This window comes from Symphodus melops (assembly GCF_947650265.1).
Source record: "Symphodus melops genome assembly, chromosome: 7".
Taxonomy (NCBI): Eukaryota; Metazoa; Chordata; class Actinopteri; order Labriformes; family Labridae; genus Symphodus; species Symphodus melops.
Window position 1 is genome coordinate 1,967,947 of NC_136697.1, and position 18,469 is coordinate 1,986,415.

Sequence of the window (18,469 nt, forward strand, 5' to 3'; positions counted from 1 at the left end):
TGAACCTTTTAGTTCTTTGTAGAGAAGTCCCTGAGCCTTTTAGTTCTATAAAGAGAAGTCCCTGAGCATTTTAATTTAATGAATACAAGTCCCTGAACCTTTTAGTTCCATGAACAGAAGTCCCTGAACCTTTTAGTTCCGGAAGAGAAGTCCCTGAACCTTTTAGTTCTTTGAAGAGAAGTCCCTGAACCTTTTAGTTCTGAGAAGAGAAGTCCCTGAACCTTTTAGTTCTATGAAGAGAAGTCCCTGAACCTTTTAGATCTTTAAAGAGAAGTCCCTGAACCTTTTAGTTCTATGAAGAGAAGTCCCTGAACCTTTTAGTTCCTGAAGAGAAGTCCCTGAACCTTTTAGTTCTATGAAGAGATGTCCCTGAACCTTTTAGTTCCTGAAGAGAAGTCCCTGAACCTTTTAGATCTTTAAAGAGACGTCCCTGAACCTTTTAGTTCCTGAAGAGACGTCTGTGAACCTTTTAGTTCCTGAAGAGAAGTCCCTGAACCTGATAGGTCTATGAAGAGAAGTCCCTGAACCTTTTAGTTCCTGAAGAGAAGTCCCTGAACCTTTTAGTTCCATGAAGAGATGTTCCTGAACCTTTTAGTTCCTGAAGAGAAGTCCCTGAACCTTTTAGATCTTTGAAGAGAAGTCCCTGAACCTTTTAGTTCCTGAAGAGAAGTCCCTGAACCTTTTAGTTCCTGAAGAGAAGTCCATGAACCTTTTAGTTCTTTAAAGAGAAGTCCCTGAACCATTTAGTTCTATTAAGAGAAGTCCCTGAACCTTTTAGTTCTATGAAGAGAAGTCCCTGAACCTTTTAGTTCCTGAAGAGAAGTCCCTGAACCCTGAAGAGATGTCCCTGAATCTTTTAGTTCTATGAAGAGAAGTCCCTGAACCCTGAAGAGAAGTTCCTGAACCTTTTAGTTCTTTAAAGAGACGCCCCTGAACCTTTTAGTTCCTGAAGAGAAGTCCCTGAACCTTTTAGTTCTATGAGGAGAAGTCCCTGAAACTTTTAGTTCCTGAAGAGAAGTCCCTGAACCTTTTAGTTATATGAAGAGAAGTCCCTGAATCTTTTAGTTCTATGATGAGAATTCCCTGAACCTTTTAGTTCTATGATGAGAAGTCCCTGAACCTTTTAGTTCCTGACGAGAAGTCCATGAAACTTTTAGTTCTTTAAAGAGAAGTCCCTGAACCGTTTAGTTCTATGAAGAGAAGTCCCTGAACCTTTTAGTTCCTGAAGAGAAGTCCCTGAACCTTTTAGTTCTGAGAAGAGAAGTTCCTCAACCTTTTAGTTCGATGAAGAGAAGTCCCTGAACCTTTTAGTTCCTGAAGAGAAGTCCCTGAACCTTTTAGTTCTATGAAGAGAAGTCCCTGACCCTGATAGGTCTATGAAGAGAAGTCCCTGAACCTTTTAGTTCTATGAAGAGAAGTCCCTGAACCTTTTAGTTCCTCATGAGAAGTCCCTGAACCTTTTACTTATATGAAGAGAAGTACCTGAACCTTTTAGTTCTGAGAAGAGAAGTCCCTTACCCTTTTAGTTCTATGAAGAGAAGTCCCTGAACCTTTTAGTTCCTGAAGAGAAGTCCCTGAACCTTTTAGTTCTGAGGTGAGAAGTCTCTCAACCTTTTAGTTCGATGAAGAGAAGTCCCTGAACCTTTTAGTTCCTGAAGAGAAGTCCCTGAACCTTTTAGTTCTATGAAGAGAAGTCCCTGACCCTGATAGGTCTATGAAGAGATGTCCCTGAACCTTTTAGTTCTATGAAGAGATGTCCCTGAACCTTTTAGTTCCTGAAGAGAAGTCCCTGAACCCTGAAGAGATGTCCCTGAATCTTTTAGTTCTATGAAGAGAAGTCCCTGAACCCTGAAGAGAAGTTCCTGAACCTTTTAGTTCTTTAAAGAGACGCCCCTGAACCTTTTAGTTCCTGAAGAGAAGTCCCTGAACCTTTTAGTTCTATGAGGAGAAGTCCCTGAAACTTTTAGTTCCTGAAGAGAAGTCCCTGAACCTTTCAGTTATATGAAGAGAAGTCCCTGAATCTTTTAGTTCTATGATGAGAATTCCCTGAACCTTTTAGTTCTATGATGAGAAGTCCCTGAACCTTTTAGTTCCTGACGAGAAGTCCATGAAACTTTTAGTTCTTTAAAGAGAAGTTTCTGAACCTTTTAGATATTCAAAGAGAAGTCCCTGAACCTTTTAGTTCTTTGAAGAGAAGTCCCTGAGCCTTTTAGTTCTATAAAGAGAAGTCCCTGAGCATTTTAATTTAATGAATACAAGTCCCTGAACCTTTTAGTTCCATGAACAGAAGTCCCTGAACCTTTTAGTTCCGGAAGAGAAGTCCCTGAACCTTTTAGTTCTTTGAAGAGAAGTCCCTGAACCTTTTAGTTCTGAGAAGAGAAGTCCCTGAACCTTTTAGTTCTATGAAGAGAAGTCCCTGAACCTTTTAGATCTTTAAAGAGAAGTCCCTGAACCTTTTAGTTCTATGAAGAGAAGTCCCTGAACCTTTTAGTTCCTGAAAAGAAGTCCCTGAACCTTTTAGTTCTTTGAAGAGAAGTCCCTGAACCTTTTAGTTCTGAGAAGAGAAGTCCCTTAACCTTTTAGTTCTATGAAGAGAAGTCCCTGAACCTTCTAGTTCCTGAAGAGAAGTCCCTGAACCTTTTAGTTCTATGAAGAGAAGTCCCTGAACCTTTTAGTTCTATGAAGAGAAGTCCCTGAACCTTTTAGTTCCTGTAGAGAAGTCCCTGATCCTTTTAGATCTTTAAAGAGACGTCCCTGAAACTTTTAGTTCTATGACGAGAAGTCCCTGAACCTTTTAGTTCCTGAAGAGAAGTCCCTGAACCCTGAAGAGATGTCCCTGAATCTTTTAGTTCTATGAAGAGAAGTCCCTGAACCCTGAAGAGAAGTTCCTGAACCTTTTAGTTCTTTAAAGAGACGCCCCTGAACCTTTTAGTTCCTGAAGAGAAGTCCCTGAACCTTTTAGTTCTATGAGGAGAAGTCCCTGAAACTTTTAGTTCCTGAAGTGAAGTCCCTGAACCTTTCAGTTATATGAAGAGAAGTCCCTGAATCTTTTAGTTCTATGATGAGAATTCCCTGAACCTTTTAGTTCTATGATGAGAAGTCCCTGAACCTTTTAGTTCCTGACGAGAAGTCCATGAAACTTTTAGTTCTTTAAAGAGAAGTTTCTGAACCTTTTAGATATTCAAAGAGAAGTCCCTGAACCTTTTAGTTCTTTGAAGAGAAGTCCCTGAGCCTTTTAGTTCTATAAAGAGAAGTCCCTGAGCATTTTAATTTAATGAATACAAGTCCCTGAACCTTTTAGTTCCATGAACAGAAGTCCCTGAACCTTTTAGTTCTGAGAAGAGAAGTCCCTGAACCTTTTAGTTCTATGAAGAGAAGTCCCTGAACCTTTTAGATCTTTAAAGAGAAGTCCCTGAACCTTTTAGTTCTATGAAGAGAAGTCCCTGAACCTTTTAGTTCCTGAAAAGAAGTCCCTGAACCTTTTAGTTCTTTGAAGAGAAGTCCCTGAACCTTTTAGTTCTGAGAAGAGAAGTCCCTTAACCTTTTAGTTCTATGAAGAGAAGTCCCTGAACCTTCTAGTTCCTGAAGAGAAGTCCCTGAACCTTTTAGTTCTATGAAGAGAAGTCCCTGAACCTTTTAGTTCTATGAAGAGAAGTCCCTGAACCTTTTAGTTCCTGTAGAGAAGTCCCTGATCCTTTTAGATCTTTAAAGAGACGTCCCTGAAACTTTTAGTTCTATGACGAGAAGTCCCTGAACCTTTTAGTTCCTGAAGAGAAGTCTGTGAACCTGTTAGTTCCTGAAGAGAAGTCCCTGAACCTGTTAGGTCTATGAAGAGAAGTCACTGAACCTTTTAGTTCCTGAAGAGAAGTCCCTGAACCTTTTAGTTCTTTAAAGAGAAGTCCCTGAACCTCTTAGTTCCTGAAGAGAAGTTTCTGAACCTTTTAGATCTTTGAAGAGAAGTCCCTGAGTCTTTTAATTCTATGAATAGAAGTCCCTGCACCTTTTAGTTCTATGAAGAGATGTCCCTGAACCTTTTAGTTCATGACGAGAAGTCCATGAAACTTTTAGTTCTTTAAAGAGAAGTTTCTGAACCTTTTAGATATTCAAAGAGAAGTCCCTGAACCTTTTAGTTCTTTGAAGAGAAGTCCCGGAGCCTTTTATTTCTATAAAGAGAAGTCCCTGAGCATTTTAAATTAATGAATACAAGTCCCTGAACCTTTTAGTTCCATGAACAGAAGTCCCTGAACCTTTTAGTTCCGGAAGAGAAGTCCCTGAACCTTTTAGTTCTTTGAAGAGAAGTCCCTGAACCTTTTAGTTCTGAGAAGAGAAGTCCCTGAACCTTTTAGTTCTATGAAGAGAAGTCCCTGAACCTTTTAGATCTTTAAAGAGAAGTCCCTGAACCTTTTAGTTCCTGAAAAGAAGTCCCTGAACCTTTTAGTTCTTTGAAGAGAAGTCCCTGAACCTTTTAGTTCTGAGAAGAGAAGTCCCTTAACCTTTTAGTTCTATGAAGAGAAGTCCCTGAACCTTTTAGTTCTATGAAGAGAAGTCCCTGAACCTTTTAGTTCCATGAAGAGATGTCCCTGAACCTTTTAGTTCCTGAAGAGAAGTCCATGAACCTTTTAGTTCTTTAAAGAGAAGTCCCTGAACCGTTTAGTTCTATTAAGAGAAGTCCCTGAACCTTTTAGTTCTATGAAGAGATGTCCTTGAACCTTTTAGTTCCTGATGAGAAGTCCCTGAACCTTTTACTTATATGAAGAGAAGTACCTGAACCTTTTAGTTCTGAGAAGAGAAGTCCCTTACCCTTTTAGTTCTATGAAGAGAAGTCCCTGAACCTTTTAGTTCCTGAAGAGAAGTCCCTGAACCTTTTAGTTCTATGAAGAGAAGTCCCTGACCCTGATAGGTTTATGAAGAGATGTCCCTGAACCTTTTAGTTCTATGAAGAGATGTCCCTGAACCCTTTAGTTCCTGAAGAGAAGTCCCTGAACCTTTTAGATCTTTAAAGAGACGTCCCTGAACCTTTTAGTTCCTGAAGAGACGTCTGTGAACCTTTTAGTTCCTGAAGAGAAGTTCCTGAACCTGTTAGTTCTATTAAGAGAAGTCCCTGAACCTTTTAGTTCCTGAAGAGAAGTCCCTGAACCTTTTAGTTCTATGAAGAGAAGTCCCTGACCCTGATAGGTCTATGAAGAGATGTCCCTGAACCTTTTAGTTCTATGAAGAGATGTCCCTGAACCTTTTAGTTCCTGAAGAGAAGTCCCTGAACCTTTTAGATCTTTAAAGAGACGTCCCTGAACCTTTTAGTTCCTGAAGAGACGTCTGTGAACCTTTTAGTTCCTGAAGAGAAGTCCCTGAACCTGTTAGGTCTATGAAGAGAAGTCCCTGAACCTTTTAGTTCCTGAAGAGAAGTCCCTGAACCTTTTAGTTCTATGAAGAGAAGTCCCTGAACCTTTTAGTTCCTGATGAGAAGTCCCTGAACCTTTTACTTATATGAAGAGAAGTACCTGAACCTTTTAGTTCTGAGAAGAGAAGTCCCTTACCCTTTTAGTTCTATGAAGAGAAGTCCCTGAACCTTTTAGTTCCTGAAGAGAAGTCCCTGAACCTTTTAGTTCTGAGAAGAGAAGTCCCTCAACCTTTTAGTTCGATGAAGAGAAGTCCCTGAACCTTTTAGTTCCTGAAGAGAAGTCCCTGAACCTTTTAGTTCTATGAAGAGAAGTCCCTGACCCTGATAGGTCTATGAAGAGATGTCCCGGAACCTTTTAGTTCTATGAAGAGATGTCCCTGAACCTTTTAGTTCCTGAAGAGAAGTCCCTGAACCCTGAAGAGATGTCCCTGAATCTTTTAGTTCTATGAAGAGAAGTCCCTGAACCCTGAAGAGAAGTTCCTGAACCTTTTAGTTCTTTAAAGAGACGCCCCTGAACCTTTTAGTTCCTGAAGAGAAGTCCCTGAACCTTTTAGTTCTATGAGGAGAAGTCCCTGAACCTTTTAGTTCTATGAAGAGATGTCCCTGAACCCTTTAGTTCCTGAAGAGAAGTCCCTGAACCTTTTAGATCTTTAAAGAGACGTCCCTGAACCTTTTAGTTCCTGAAGAGACGTCTGTGAACCTTTTAGTTCCTGAAGAGAAGTTCCTGAACCTGTTAGTTCTATTAAGACAAGTCCCTGAACCTTTTAGTTCCTGAAGAGAAGTCCCTGAACCTTTTAGTTCTATGAAGAGAAGTCCCTGACCCTGATAGGTCTATGAAGAGATGTCCCTGAACCTTTTAGTTCTATGAAGAGATGTCCCTGAACCTTTTAGTTCCTGAAGAGAAGTCCCTGAACCTTTTAGATCTTTAAAGAGACGTCCCTGAACCTTTTAGTTCCTGAAGAGACGTCTGTGAACCTTTTAGTTCCTGAAGAGAAGTCCCTGAACCTGTTAGGTCTATGAAGAGAAGTCCCTGAACCTTTTAGTTCCTGAAGAGAAGTCCTTGAACCTTTTAGTTCCATGAATAGATGTTCCTGAACCTTTTAGTTCCTGAAGAGAAGTCCCTGAACCTTTTAGTTCTTTGAAGAGAAGTCCCTGAACCTTTTAGTTATATGATGAGAAGTGCCTGAACCTTTTAGTTCCTGAAGAGAAGTCCATGAACCTTTTAGTTCTTTAAAGAGAAGTCCCTGAACCGTTTAGTTCTATTAAGAGAAGTCCCTGAACCTTTTAGTTCTATGAAGAGAAGTCCCTGAACCTTTTAGTTCCTGATGAGAAGTCCCTGAACCTTTTACTTATATGAAGAGAAGTACCTGAACCTTTTAGTTCTGAGAAGAGAAGTCCCTTACCCTTTTAGTTCTATGAAGAGAAGTCCCTGAACCTTTTAGTTCCTGAAGAGAAGTCCCTGAACCTTTTAGTTCTATGAAGAGAAGTCCCTGAACCTTTTAGTTCCTGAAGAGAAGTCCCTGAACCTTTTAGTTCTATGAAGAGAAGTCCCTGACCCTGATAGGTCTATGAAGAGATGTCCCTGAACCTTTTAGTTCTATGAAGAGATGTCCCTGAACCGTTTAGTTCCTGAAGAGAAGTCCCTGAACCTTTTAGATCTTTAAAGAGACGTCCCTGAACCTTTTAGGTCCTGAGGAGACGTCTGTGAACCTTTTAGTTCCTGAAGAGAAGTTCCTGAACCTTTTAGTTCCTGAAGAGAAGTCCCTGAACCTTTTAGTTCCTAAAGAGAAGTCCCTGAACCTTTTAGTTCCATGAAGAGATGTCCCTGAACCTTTTAGTTCCTGAAGAGAAGTCCATGAACCTTTTAGTTCTTTAAAGAGAAGTCCCTGAACCGTTTAGTTCTATTAAGAGAAGTCCCTGAACCTTTTAGTTCTATGAAGAGATGTCCTTGAACCTTTTAGTTCCTGATGAGAAGTCCCTGAACCTTTTACTTATATGAAGAAAAGTACCTGAACCTTTTAGTTCTGAGAAGAGAAGTCCCTTACCCTTTTAGTTCTATGAAGAGAAGTCCCTGAACCTTTTAGTTCCTGAAGAGAAGTCCCTGAACCTTTTAGTTCTATGAAGAGAAGTCCCTGACCCTGATAGGTTTATGAAGAGATGTCCCTGAACCTTTTAGTTCTATGAAGAGATGTCCCTGAACCCTTTAGTTCCTGAAGAGAAGTCCCTGAACCTTTTAGATCTTTAAAGAGACGTCCCTGAACCTTTTAGTTCCTGAAGAGACGTCTGTGAACCTTTTAGTTCCTGAAGAGAAGTTCCTGAACCTGTTAGTTCTATTAAGAGAAGTCCCTGAACCTTTTAGTTCCTGAAGAGAAGTCCCTGAACCTTTTAGTTCTATGAAGAGAAGTCCCTGACCCTGATAGGTCTATGAAGAGATGTCCCTGAACCTTTTAGTTCTATGAAGAGATGTCCCTGAACCTTTTAGTTCCTGAAGAGAAGTCCCTGAACCTTTTAGATCTTTAAAGAGACGTCCCTGAACCTTTTAGTTCCTGAAGAGACGTCTGTGAACCTTTTAGTTCCTGAAGAGAAGTCCCTGAACCTGTTAGGTCTATGAAGAGAAGTCCCTGAACCTTTTAGTTCCTGAAGAGAAGTCCTTGAACCTTTTAGTTCCATGAATAGATGTTCCTGAACCTTTTAGTTCCTGAAGAGAAGTCCCTGAACCTTTTAGTTCTTTGAAGAGAAGTCCCTGAACCTTTTAGTTATATGATGAGAAGTGCCTGAACCTTTTAGTTCCTGAAGAGAAGTCCATGAACCTTTTAGTTCTTTAAAGAGAAGTCCCTGAACCGTTTAGTTCTATTAAGAGAAGTCCCTGAACCTTTTAGTTCTATGAAGAGAAGTCCCTGAACCTTTTAGTTCCTGATGAGAAGTCCCTGAACCTTTTACTTATATGAAGAGAAGTACCTGAACCTTTTAGTTCTGAGAAGAGAAGTCCCTTACCCTTTTAGTTCTATGAAGAGAAGTCCCTGAACCTTTTAGTTCCTGAAGAGAAGTCCCTGAACCTTCTAGTTCTGAGAAGAGAAGTCCCTCAACCTTTTAGTTCGATGAAGAGAAGTCCCTGAACCTTTTAGTTCCTGAAGAGAAGTCCCTGAACCTTTTAGTTCTATGAAGAGAAGTCCCTGACCCTGATAGGTCTATGAAGAGATGTCCCGGAACCTTTTAGTTCTATGAAGAGATGTCCCTGAACCTTTTAGTTCCTGAAGAGAAGTCCCTGAACCCTGAAGAGATGTCCCTGAATCTTTTAGTTCTATGAAGAGAAGTCCCTGAACCCTGAAGAGAAGTTCCTGAACCTTTTAGTTCTTTAAAGAGACGCCCCTGAACCTTTTAGTTCCTGAAGAGAAGTCCCTGAACCTTTTAGTTCTATGAGGAGAAGTCCCTGAAACTTTTAGTTCCTGAAGAGAAGTCCCTGAACCTTTTAGTTATATGAAGAGAAGTCCCTGAATCTTTTAGTTCTATGATGAGAATTCCCTGAACCTTTTAGTTCTATGATGAGAAGTCCCTGAACCTTTTAGTTCCTGACGAGAAGTCCATGAAACTTTTAGTTCTTTAAAGAGAAGTTTCTGAACCTTTTAGATATTCAAAGAGAAGTCCCTGAACCTTTTAGTTCTTTGTAGAGAAGTCCCTGAGCCTTTTAGTTCTATAAAGAGAAGTCCCTGAGCATTTTAATTTAATGAATACAAGTCCCTGAACCTTTTAGTTCCATGAACAGAAGTCCCTGAACCTTTTAGTTCCGGAAGAGAAGTCCCTGAACCTTTTAGTTCTTTGAAGAGAAGTCCCTGAACCTTTTAGTTCTGAGAAGAGAAGTCCCTGAACCTTTTAGTTCTATGAAGAGAAGTCCCTGAACCTTTTAGTTCCTGATGAGAAGTCCCTGAACCTTTTACTTATATGAAGAGAAGTACCTGAACCTTTTAGTTCTGAGAAGAGAAGTCCCTTACCCTTTTAGTTCTATGAAGAGAAGTCCCTGAACCTTTTAGTTCCTGAAGAGAAGTCCCTGAACCTTCTAGTTCTGAGAAGAGAAGTCCCTCAACCTTTTAGTTCGATGAAGAGAAGTCCCTGAACCTTTTAGTTCCTGAAGAGAAGTCCCTGAACCTTTTAGTTCTATGAAGAGAAGTCCCTGACCCTGATAGGTCTATGAAGAGATGTCCCGGAACCCTTTAGTTCTATGAAGAGATGTCCCTGAACCTTTTAGTTCCTGAAGAGAAGTCCCTGAACCCTGAAGAGATGTCCCTGAATCTTTTAGTTCTATGAAGAGAAGTCCCTGAACCCTGAAGAGAAGTTCCTGAACCTTTTAGTTCTTTAAAGAGACGCCCCTGAACCTTTTAGTTCCTGAAGAGAAGTCCCTGAACCTTTTAGTTCTATGAGGAGAAGTCCCTGAAACTTTTAGTTCCTGAAGAGAAGTCCCTGAACCTTTTAGTTATATGAAGAGAAGTCCCTGAATCTTTTAGTTCTATGATGAGAATTCCCTGAACCTTTTAGTTCTATGATGAGAAGTCCCTGAACCTTTTAGTTCCTGACGAGAAGTCCATGAAACTTTGAGTTCTTTAAAGAGAAGTTTCTGAACCTTTTAGATATTCAAAGAGAAGTCCCTGAACCTTTTAGTTCTTTGTAGAGAAGTCCCTGAGCCTTTTAGTTCTATAAAGAGAAGTCCCTGAGCATTTTAATTTAATGAATACAAGTCCCTGAACCTTTTAGTTCCATGAACAGAAGTCCCTGAACCTTTTAGTTCCGGAAGAGAAGTCCCTGAACCTTTTAGTTCTTTGAAGAGAAGTCCCTGAACCTTTTAGTTCTGAGAAGAGAAGTCCCTGAACCTTTTAGTTCTATGAAGAGAAGTCCCTGAACCTTTTAGATCTTTAAAGAGAAGTCCCTGAACCTTTTAGTTCTATGAAGAGAAGTCCCTGAACCTTTTAGTTCCTGAAGAGAAGTCCCTGAACCTTTTAGTTCTATGAAGAGATGTCCCTGAACCTTTTAGTTCCTGAAGAGAAGTCCCTGAACCTTTTAGATCTTTAAAGAGACGTCCCTGAACCTTTTAGTTCCTGAAGAGACGTCTGTGAACCTTTTAGTTCCTGAAGAGAAGTCCCTGAACCTGATAGGTCTATGAAGAGAAGTCCCTGAACCTTTTAGTTCCTGAAGAGAAGTCCCTGAACCTTTTAGTTCCATGAAGAGATGTTCCTGAACCTTTTAGTTCCTGAAGAGAAGTCCCTGAACCTTTTAGATCTTTGAAGAGAAGTCCCTGAACCTTTTAGTTCCTGAAGAGAAGTCCCTGAACCTTTTAGTTCCTGAAGAGAAGTCCATGAACCTTTTAGTTCTTTAAAGAGAAGTCCCTGAACCATTTAGTTCTATTAAGAGAAGTCCCTGAACCTTTTAGTTCTATGAAGAGAAGTCCCTGAACCTTTTAGTTCCTGAAGAGAAGTCCCTGAACCCTGAAGAGATGTCCCTGAATCTTTTAGTTCTATGAAGAGAAGTCCCTGAACCCTGAAGAGAAGTTCCTGAACCTTTTAGTTCTTTAAAGAGACGCCCCTGAACCTTTTAGTTCCTGAAGAGAAGTCCCTGAACCTTTTAGTTCTATGAGGAGAAGTCCCTGAAACTTTTAGTTCCTGAAGAGAAGTCCCTGAACCTTTTAGTTATATGAAGAGAAGTCCCTGAATCTTTTAGTTCTATGATGAGAATTCCCTGAACCTTTTAGTTCTATGATGAGAAGTCCCTGAACCTTTTAGTTCCTGACGAGAAGTCCATGAAACTTTTAGTTCTTTAAAGAGAAGTCCCTGAACCGTTTAGTTCTATGAAGAGAAGTCCCTGAACCTTTTAGTTCCTGAAGAGAAGTCCCTGAACCTTTTAGTTCTGAGAAGAGAAGTTCCTCAACCTTTTAGTTCGATGAAGAGAAGTCCCTGAACCTTTTAGTTCCTGAAGAGAAGTCCCTGAACCTTTTAGTTCTATGAAGAGAAGTCCCTGACCCTGATAGGTCTATGAAGAGAAGTCCCTGAACCTTTTAGTTCTATGAAGAGAAGTCCCTGAACCTTTTAGTTCCTCATGAGAAGTCCCTGAACCTTTTACTTATATGAAGAGAAGTACCTGAACCTTTTAGTTCTGAGAAGAGAAGTCCCTTACCCTTTTAGTTCTATGAAGAGAAGTCCCTGAACCTTTTAGTTCCTGAAGAGAAGTCCCTGAACCTTTTAGTTCTGAGGTGAGAAGTCTCTCAACCTTTTAGTTCGATGAAGAGAAGTCCCTGAACCTTTTAGTTCCTGAAGAGAAGTCCCTGAACCTTTTAGTTCTATGAAGAGAAGTCCCTGACCCTGATAGGTCTATGAAGAGATGTCCCTGAACCTTTTAGTTCTATGAAGAGATGTCCCTGAACCTTTTAGTTCCTGAAGAGAAGTCCCTGAACCCTGAAGAGATGTCCCTGAATCTTTTAGTTCTATGAAGAGAAGTCCCTGAACCCTGAAGAGAAGTTCCTGAACCTTTTAGTTCTTTAAAGAGACGCCCCTGAACCTTTTAGTTCCTGAAGAGAAGTCCCTGAACCTTTTAGTTCTATGAGGAGAAGTCCCTGAAACTTTTAGTTCCTGAAGAGAAGTCCCTGAACCTTTCAGTTATATGAAGAGAAGTCCCTGAATCTTTTAGTTCTATGATGAGAATTCCCTGAACCTTTTAGTTCTATGATGAGAAGTCCCTGAACCTTTTAGTTCCTGACGAGAAGTCCATGAAACTTTTAGTTCTTTAAAGAGAAGTTTCTGAACCTTTTAGATATTCAAAGAGAAGTCCCTGAACCTTTTAGTTCTTTGAAGAGAAGTCCCTGAGCCTTTTAGTTCTATAAAGAGAAGTCCCTGAGCATTTTAATTTAATGAATACAAGTCCCTGAACCTTTTAGTTCCATGAACAGAAGTCCCTGAACCTTTTAGTTCCGGAAGAGAAGTCCCTGAACCTTTTAGTTCTTTGAAGAGAAGTCCCTGAACCTTTTAGTTCTGAGAAGAGAAGTCCCTGAACCTTTTAGTTCTATGAAGAGAAGTCCCTGAACCTTTTAGATCTTTAAAGAGAAGTCCCTGAACCTTTTAGTTCTATGAAGAGAAGTCCCTGAACCTTTTAGTTCCTGAAAAGAAGTCCCTGAACCTTTTAGTTCTTTGAAGAGAAGTCCCTGAACCTTTTAGTTCTGAGAAGAGAAGTCCCTTAACCTTTTAGTTCTATGAAGAGAAGTCCCTGAACCTTCTAGTTCCTGAAGAGAAGTCCCTGAACCTTTTAGTTCTATGAAGAGAAGTCCCTGAACCTTTTAGTTCTATGAAGAGAAGTCCCTGAACCTTTTAGTTCCTGTAGAGAAGTCCCTGATCCTTTTAGATCTTTAAAGAGACGTCCCTGAAACTTTTAGTTCTATGACGAGAAGTCCCTGAACCTTTTAGTTCCTGAAGAGAAGTCCCTGAACCCTGAAGAGATGTCCCTGAATCTTTTAGTTCTATGAAGAGAAGTCCCTGAACCCTGAAGAGAAGTTCCTGAACCTTTTAGTTCTTTAAAGAGACGCCCCTGAACCTTTTAGTTCCTGAAGAGAAGTCCCTGAACCTTTTAGTTCTATGAGGAGAAGTCCCTGAAACTTTTAGTTCCTGAAGTGAAGTCCCTGAACCTTTCAGTTATATGAAGAGAAGTCCCTGAATCTTTTAGTTCTATGATGAGAATTCCCTGAACCTTTTAGTTCTATGATGAGAAGTCCCTGAACCTTTTAGTTCCTGACGAGAAGTCCATGAAACTTTTAGTTCTTTAAAGAGAAGTTTCTGAACCTTTTAGATATTCAAAGAGAAGTCCCTGAACCTTTTAGTTCTTTGAAGAGAAGTCCCTGAGCCTTTTAGTTCTATAAAGAGAAGTCCCTGAGCATTTTAATTTAATGAATACAAGTCCCTGAACCTTTTAGTTCCATGAACAGAAGTCCCTGAACCTTTTAGTTCTGAGAAGAGAAGTCCCTGAACCTTTTAGTTCTATGAAGAGAAGTCCCTGAACCTTTTAGATCTTTAAAGAGAAGTCCCTGAACCTTTTAGTTCTATGAAGAGAAGTCCCTGAACCTTTTAGTTCCTGAAAAGAAGTCCCTGAACCTTTTAGTTCTTTGAAGAGAAGTCCCTGAACCTTTTAGTTCTGAGAAGAGAAGTCCCTTAACCTTTTAGTTCTATGAAGAGAAGTCCCTGAACCTTCTAGTTCCTGAAGAGAAGTCCCTGAACCTTTTAGTTCTATGAAGAGAAGTCCCTGAACCTTTTAGTTCTATGAAGAGAAGTCCCTGAACCTTTTAGTTCCTGTAGAGAAGTCCCTGATCCTTTTAGATCTTTAAAGAGACGTCCCTGAAACTTTTAGTTCTATGACGAGAAGTCCCTGAACCTTTTAGTTCCTGAAGAGAAGTCTGTGAACCTGTTAGTTCCTGAAGAGAAGTCCCTGAACCTGTTAGGTCTATGAAGAGAAGTCACTGAACCTTTTAGTTCCTGAAGAGAAGTCCCTGAACCTTTTAGTTCTTTAAAGAGAAGTCCCTGAACCTCTTAGTTCCTGAAGAGAAGTTTCTGAACCTTTTAGATCTTTGAAGAGAAGTCCCTGAGTCTTTTAATTCTATGAATAGAAGTCCCTGCACCTTTTAGTTCTATGAAGAGATGTCCCTGAACCTTTTAGTTCATGACGAGAAGTCCATGAAACTTTTAGTTCTTTAAAGAGAAGTTTCTGAACCTTTTAGATATTCAAAGAGAAGTCCCTGAACCTTTTAGTTCTTTGAAGAGAAGTCCCGGAGCCTTTTATTTCTATAAAGAGAAGTCCCTGAGCATTTTAAATTAATGAATACAAGTCCCTGAACCTTTTAGTTCCATGAACAGAAGTCCCTGAACCTTTTAGTTCCGGAAGAGAAGTCCCTGAACCTTTTAGTTCTTTGAAGAGAAGTCCCTGAACCTTTTAGTTCTGAGAAGAGAAGTCCCTGAACCTTTTAGTTCTATGAAGAGAAGTCCCTGAACCTTTTAGATCTTTAAAGAGAAGTCCCTGAACCTTTTAGTTCCTGAAAAGAAGTCCCTGAACCTTTTAGTTCTTTGAAGAGAAGTCCCTGAACCTTTTAGTTCTGAGAAGAGAAGTCCCTTAACCTTTTAGTTCTATGAAGAGAAGTCCCTGAACCTTTTAGTTCTATGAAGAGAAGTCCCTGAACCTTTTAGTTCTATGAAGAGAAGTCCCTGAATCTTTTAGTTCCTGAAGAGAAGTCCCTGAACCTTTTAGTTCTATGAAGAGATGTCCCTGAACCTTTTAGTTCCTGAAGAGAAGTCCCTGAACCTTTTAGATCTTTAAAGAGACGTCCCTGAACCTTTGAGTTCCTGAAGAGACGTCTGTGAACCTTTTAGTTCCTGAAGAGAAGTTCCTGAACCTGTTAGGTCTATGAAGAGAAGTCACTGAACCTTTTAGTTCCTGAAGAGAAGTCCCTGAACATTTTAGTTCCATGAAGAGATGTCCCTGAACCTTTTAGTTCCTGAAGAGAAGTCCCTGAACCTTTTAGTTCTATGAAGAGAAGTCCCTGACCCTGATAGGTCTATGAAGAGATGTCCCTGAACCTTTTAGTTCTATGAAGAGATGTCCCTGAACGTTTTAGTTCCTGAAGAGAAGTCCCTGAACCTTTTAGATCTTTAAAGAGACGTCCCTGAACATTTTAGTTCCTGAAGAGACGTCTGTGAACCTTTTAGTTCCTGAAGAGAAGTCTCTGAACCTGTTAGGTCTATGAAGAGAAGTCCCTGAACCTTTTAGTTCCTGAAGAGAAGTCCCTGAACCTTTTAGTTCCATGAAGAGATGTTCCTGATACTTTTAGTTCCTGAAGAGAAGTCCCTGAACCTTTTAGTTCTTTGAAGAGAAGTCCCTGAACCTTTTAGTTATATGATGAGAAGTGCCTGAACCTTTTAGTTCCTGAAAAGAAGTCCATGAACCTTTTAGTTCTTTAAAGAGAAGTCCCTGAACCGTTTAGTTCTTTTAAGAGAAGTCCCTGAACCTTTTAGTTCTATGAAGAGAAGTCCCTGAACCTTTTAGTTCCTGATGAGAAGTCCCTGAACCTTTTACTTATATGAAGAGAAGTACCTGAACCTTTGAGTTCTGAGAAGAGAAGTCCCTTACCCTTTTAGTTCTTGAAATAGAAGTCCCTGCACCTTTTAGTTCTATGAAGAGAAGTCACTGAACCTTTTAGTTCCTGAAGAGAAGTCCCTGAACCTTGTAGTTCTTTAAAGAGAAGTCCCTGAACCTCTTAGTTCCTGAAGAGAAGTTTCTGAACCTTTTAGATCTTCAAAGAGAAGTCCCTGAACCTTTTAGTTCTTTGAAGAGAAGTCCCTGCACCTTTTAGTTTCATGAAGAGAAGTCCCTGAACCTTTTAGTTCTGAGAAGAGAAGTCCCTTAACCTTTTAGTTCCGGAAGAGAAGTCCCTGAACCTTTTAGTTCTATGAAGAGAAGTCCCTGAACCCTGAAGAGAAGTTCCTGAACCTTTTATTTCTTTAAAGAGACGCCCCTGAACCTTTTAGTTCCTGAAGAGAAGTCCCTGAACCTTTTAGTTCTATGAGGAGAAGTCCCTGAACCTGTTAGTTCCTGAAGAGAAGTCCCGGAACCTTTTAGTTATATAAAGAGATGTTCCTGAATCTTTTAGTTCTATGATGAGAATTTCCTGAACCTTTTAGTTCTATGATGAGAAGTCCCTGAACCTTTTAGTTCCTGAAGAGAAGTCCATGAAACTTTTAGTTCTTTAAAGAGAAGTTTCTGAACCTTTGAGATATTCAAAGAGAAGTCCCTGAACCTTTTAGTTCTTTGAAGAGAAGTCCCTGAGACTTTTAGTTCTATAAAGAGAAGTCCCTGAACGTTTTAGTTCCTGAAGAGAAGTCCCTGAACCTTTTAGTTCCTGAAGAGAAGTCCCTGAACCTTTTAGTTCTTTGAAGAGAAGTCCCTGAACGTTTTAGTTCCTGAAGAGAAGTCCCTGAACCTTTTAGTTCTTTGAAGAGAAGTCCCTGAACGTTTTAGTTCCTGAAGAGAAGTCCCTGAACCTTTTAGTTCTATGAAGAGAAGTCCCTGAACCTTTTAGTTGTATGATGAGAAGTCCCTGAACCTTTTAGTTCCTGAAGAGAAGTCCATGAACCTTTTAGTTCTTTAAAGAGAAGTCCCTGAACCGTTTAGTTCCTGACGAGAAGTCCCTGAACCTTTTAGTTCTGTGAAGAGAAGTCCCTGAACCTGTTAGTTCCTGAAGAGAAGTCCCTGAACCTTTTAGTTATATGAAGAGAAGTCCCTGAACCTTTTAGTTCTGTGAAGAGAAGTCCCTGAACCTTTTAGTTCCTGAAGAGAAGTCCCTGAACCTTTTAGTTATATGAAGAGAAGTCCCTGAACCTTTTAGTTCTATGAAGAGAAGTCCCTGAACCTTTTAGTTACTGAAGAGAAGTCCCTGAACCTTTTAGTTCTGAGAAGAGAAGTCCCTTAACCTTTTAGTTCTATGAAGAGAAGTCCCTGAACCTTTTAGTTCCTGAAGAGAAGTCCCTGAACCTTTTAGTTCTATGAAGAGATGTCCCTGAACCGTTTAGTTCCTGAAGAGAAGTCCCTGAACCTTTTAGATCTTTAAAGAGACGTCCCTGAACCTTTTAGGTCCTGAAGAGACGTCTGTGAACCTTTTAGTTCCTGAAGAGAAGTTCCTGAACCTGTTAGTTCTATGAAGAGAAGTCCCTGAACCTTTTAGTTCCTGAAGAGAAGTCCCTGAACCTTTTAGTTCCATGAAGAGATGTCCCTGAACCTTTTAGTTCCTGAAGAGAAGTCCCTGAACCTTTTAGTTCTATGAAGAGAAGTCCCTGAACCTTTTAGTTCTATGAAGAGAAGTCCCTGAATCTTTTAGTTCCTGAAGAGAAGTCCCTGAACCTTTTAGTTCTATGAAGAGATGTCCCTGAACCTTTTAGTTCCTGAAGAGAAGTCCCTGAACCTTTTAGATCTTTAAAGAGACGTCCCTGAACCTTTGAGTTCCTGAAGAGACGTCTGTGAACCTTTTAGTTCCTGAAGAGAAGTTCCTGAACCTGTTAGGTCTATGAAGAGAAGTCACTGAACCTTTTAGTTCCTGAAGAGAAGTCCCTGAACATTTTAGTTCCATGAAGAGATGTCCCTGAACCTTTTAGTTCCTGAAGAGAAGTCCCTGAACCTTTTAGTTCTATGAAGAGAAGTCCCTGACCCTGATAGGTCTATGAAGAGATGTCCCTGAACCTTTTAGTTCTATGAAGAGATGTCCCTGAACGTTTTAGTTCCTGAAGAGAAGTCCCTGAACCTTTTAGATCTTTAAAGAGACGTCCCTGAACATTTTAGTTCCTGAAGAGACGTCTGTGAACCTTTTAGTTCCTGAAGAGAAGTCTCTGAACCTGTTAGGTCTATGAAGAGAAGTCCCTGAACCTTTTAGTTCCTGAAGAGAAGTCCCTGAACCTTTTAGTTCCATGAAGAGATGTTCCTGATACTTTTAGTTCCTGAAGAGAAGTCCCTGAACCTTTTAGTTCTTTGAAGAGAAGTCCCTGAACCTTTTAGTTATATGATGAGAAGTGCCTGAACCTTTTAGTTCCTGAAAAGAAGTCCATGAACCTTTTAGTTCTTTAAAGAGAAGTCCCTGAACCGTTTAGTTCTTTTAAGAGAAGTCCCTGAACCTTTTAGTTCTATGAAGAGAAGTCCCTGAACCTTTTAGTTCCTGATGAGAAGTCCCTGAACCTTTTACTTATATGAAGAGAAGTACCTGAACCTTTGAGTTCTGAGAAGAGAAGTCCCTTACCCTTTTAGTTCTTGAAATAGAAGTCCCTGCACCTTTTAGTTCTATGAAGAGAAGTCACTGAACCTTTTAGTTCCTGAAGAGAAGTCCCTGAACCTTGTAGTTCTTTAAAGAGAAGTCCCTGAACCTCTTAGTTCCTGAAGAGAAGTTTCTGAACCTTTTAGATCTTCAAAGAGAAGTCCCTGAACCTTTTAGTTCTTTGAAGAGAAGTCCCTGCACCTTTTAGTTTCATGAAGAGAAGTCCCTGAACCTTTTAGTTCTGAGAAGAGAAGTCCCTT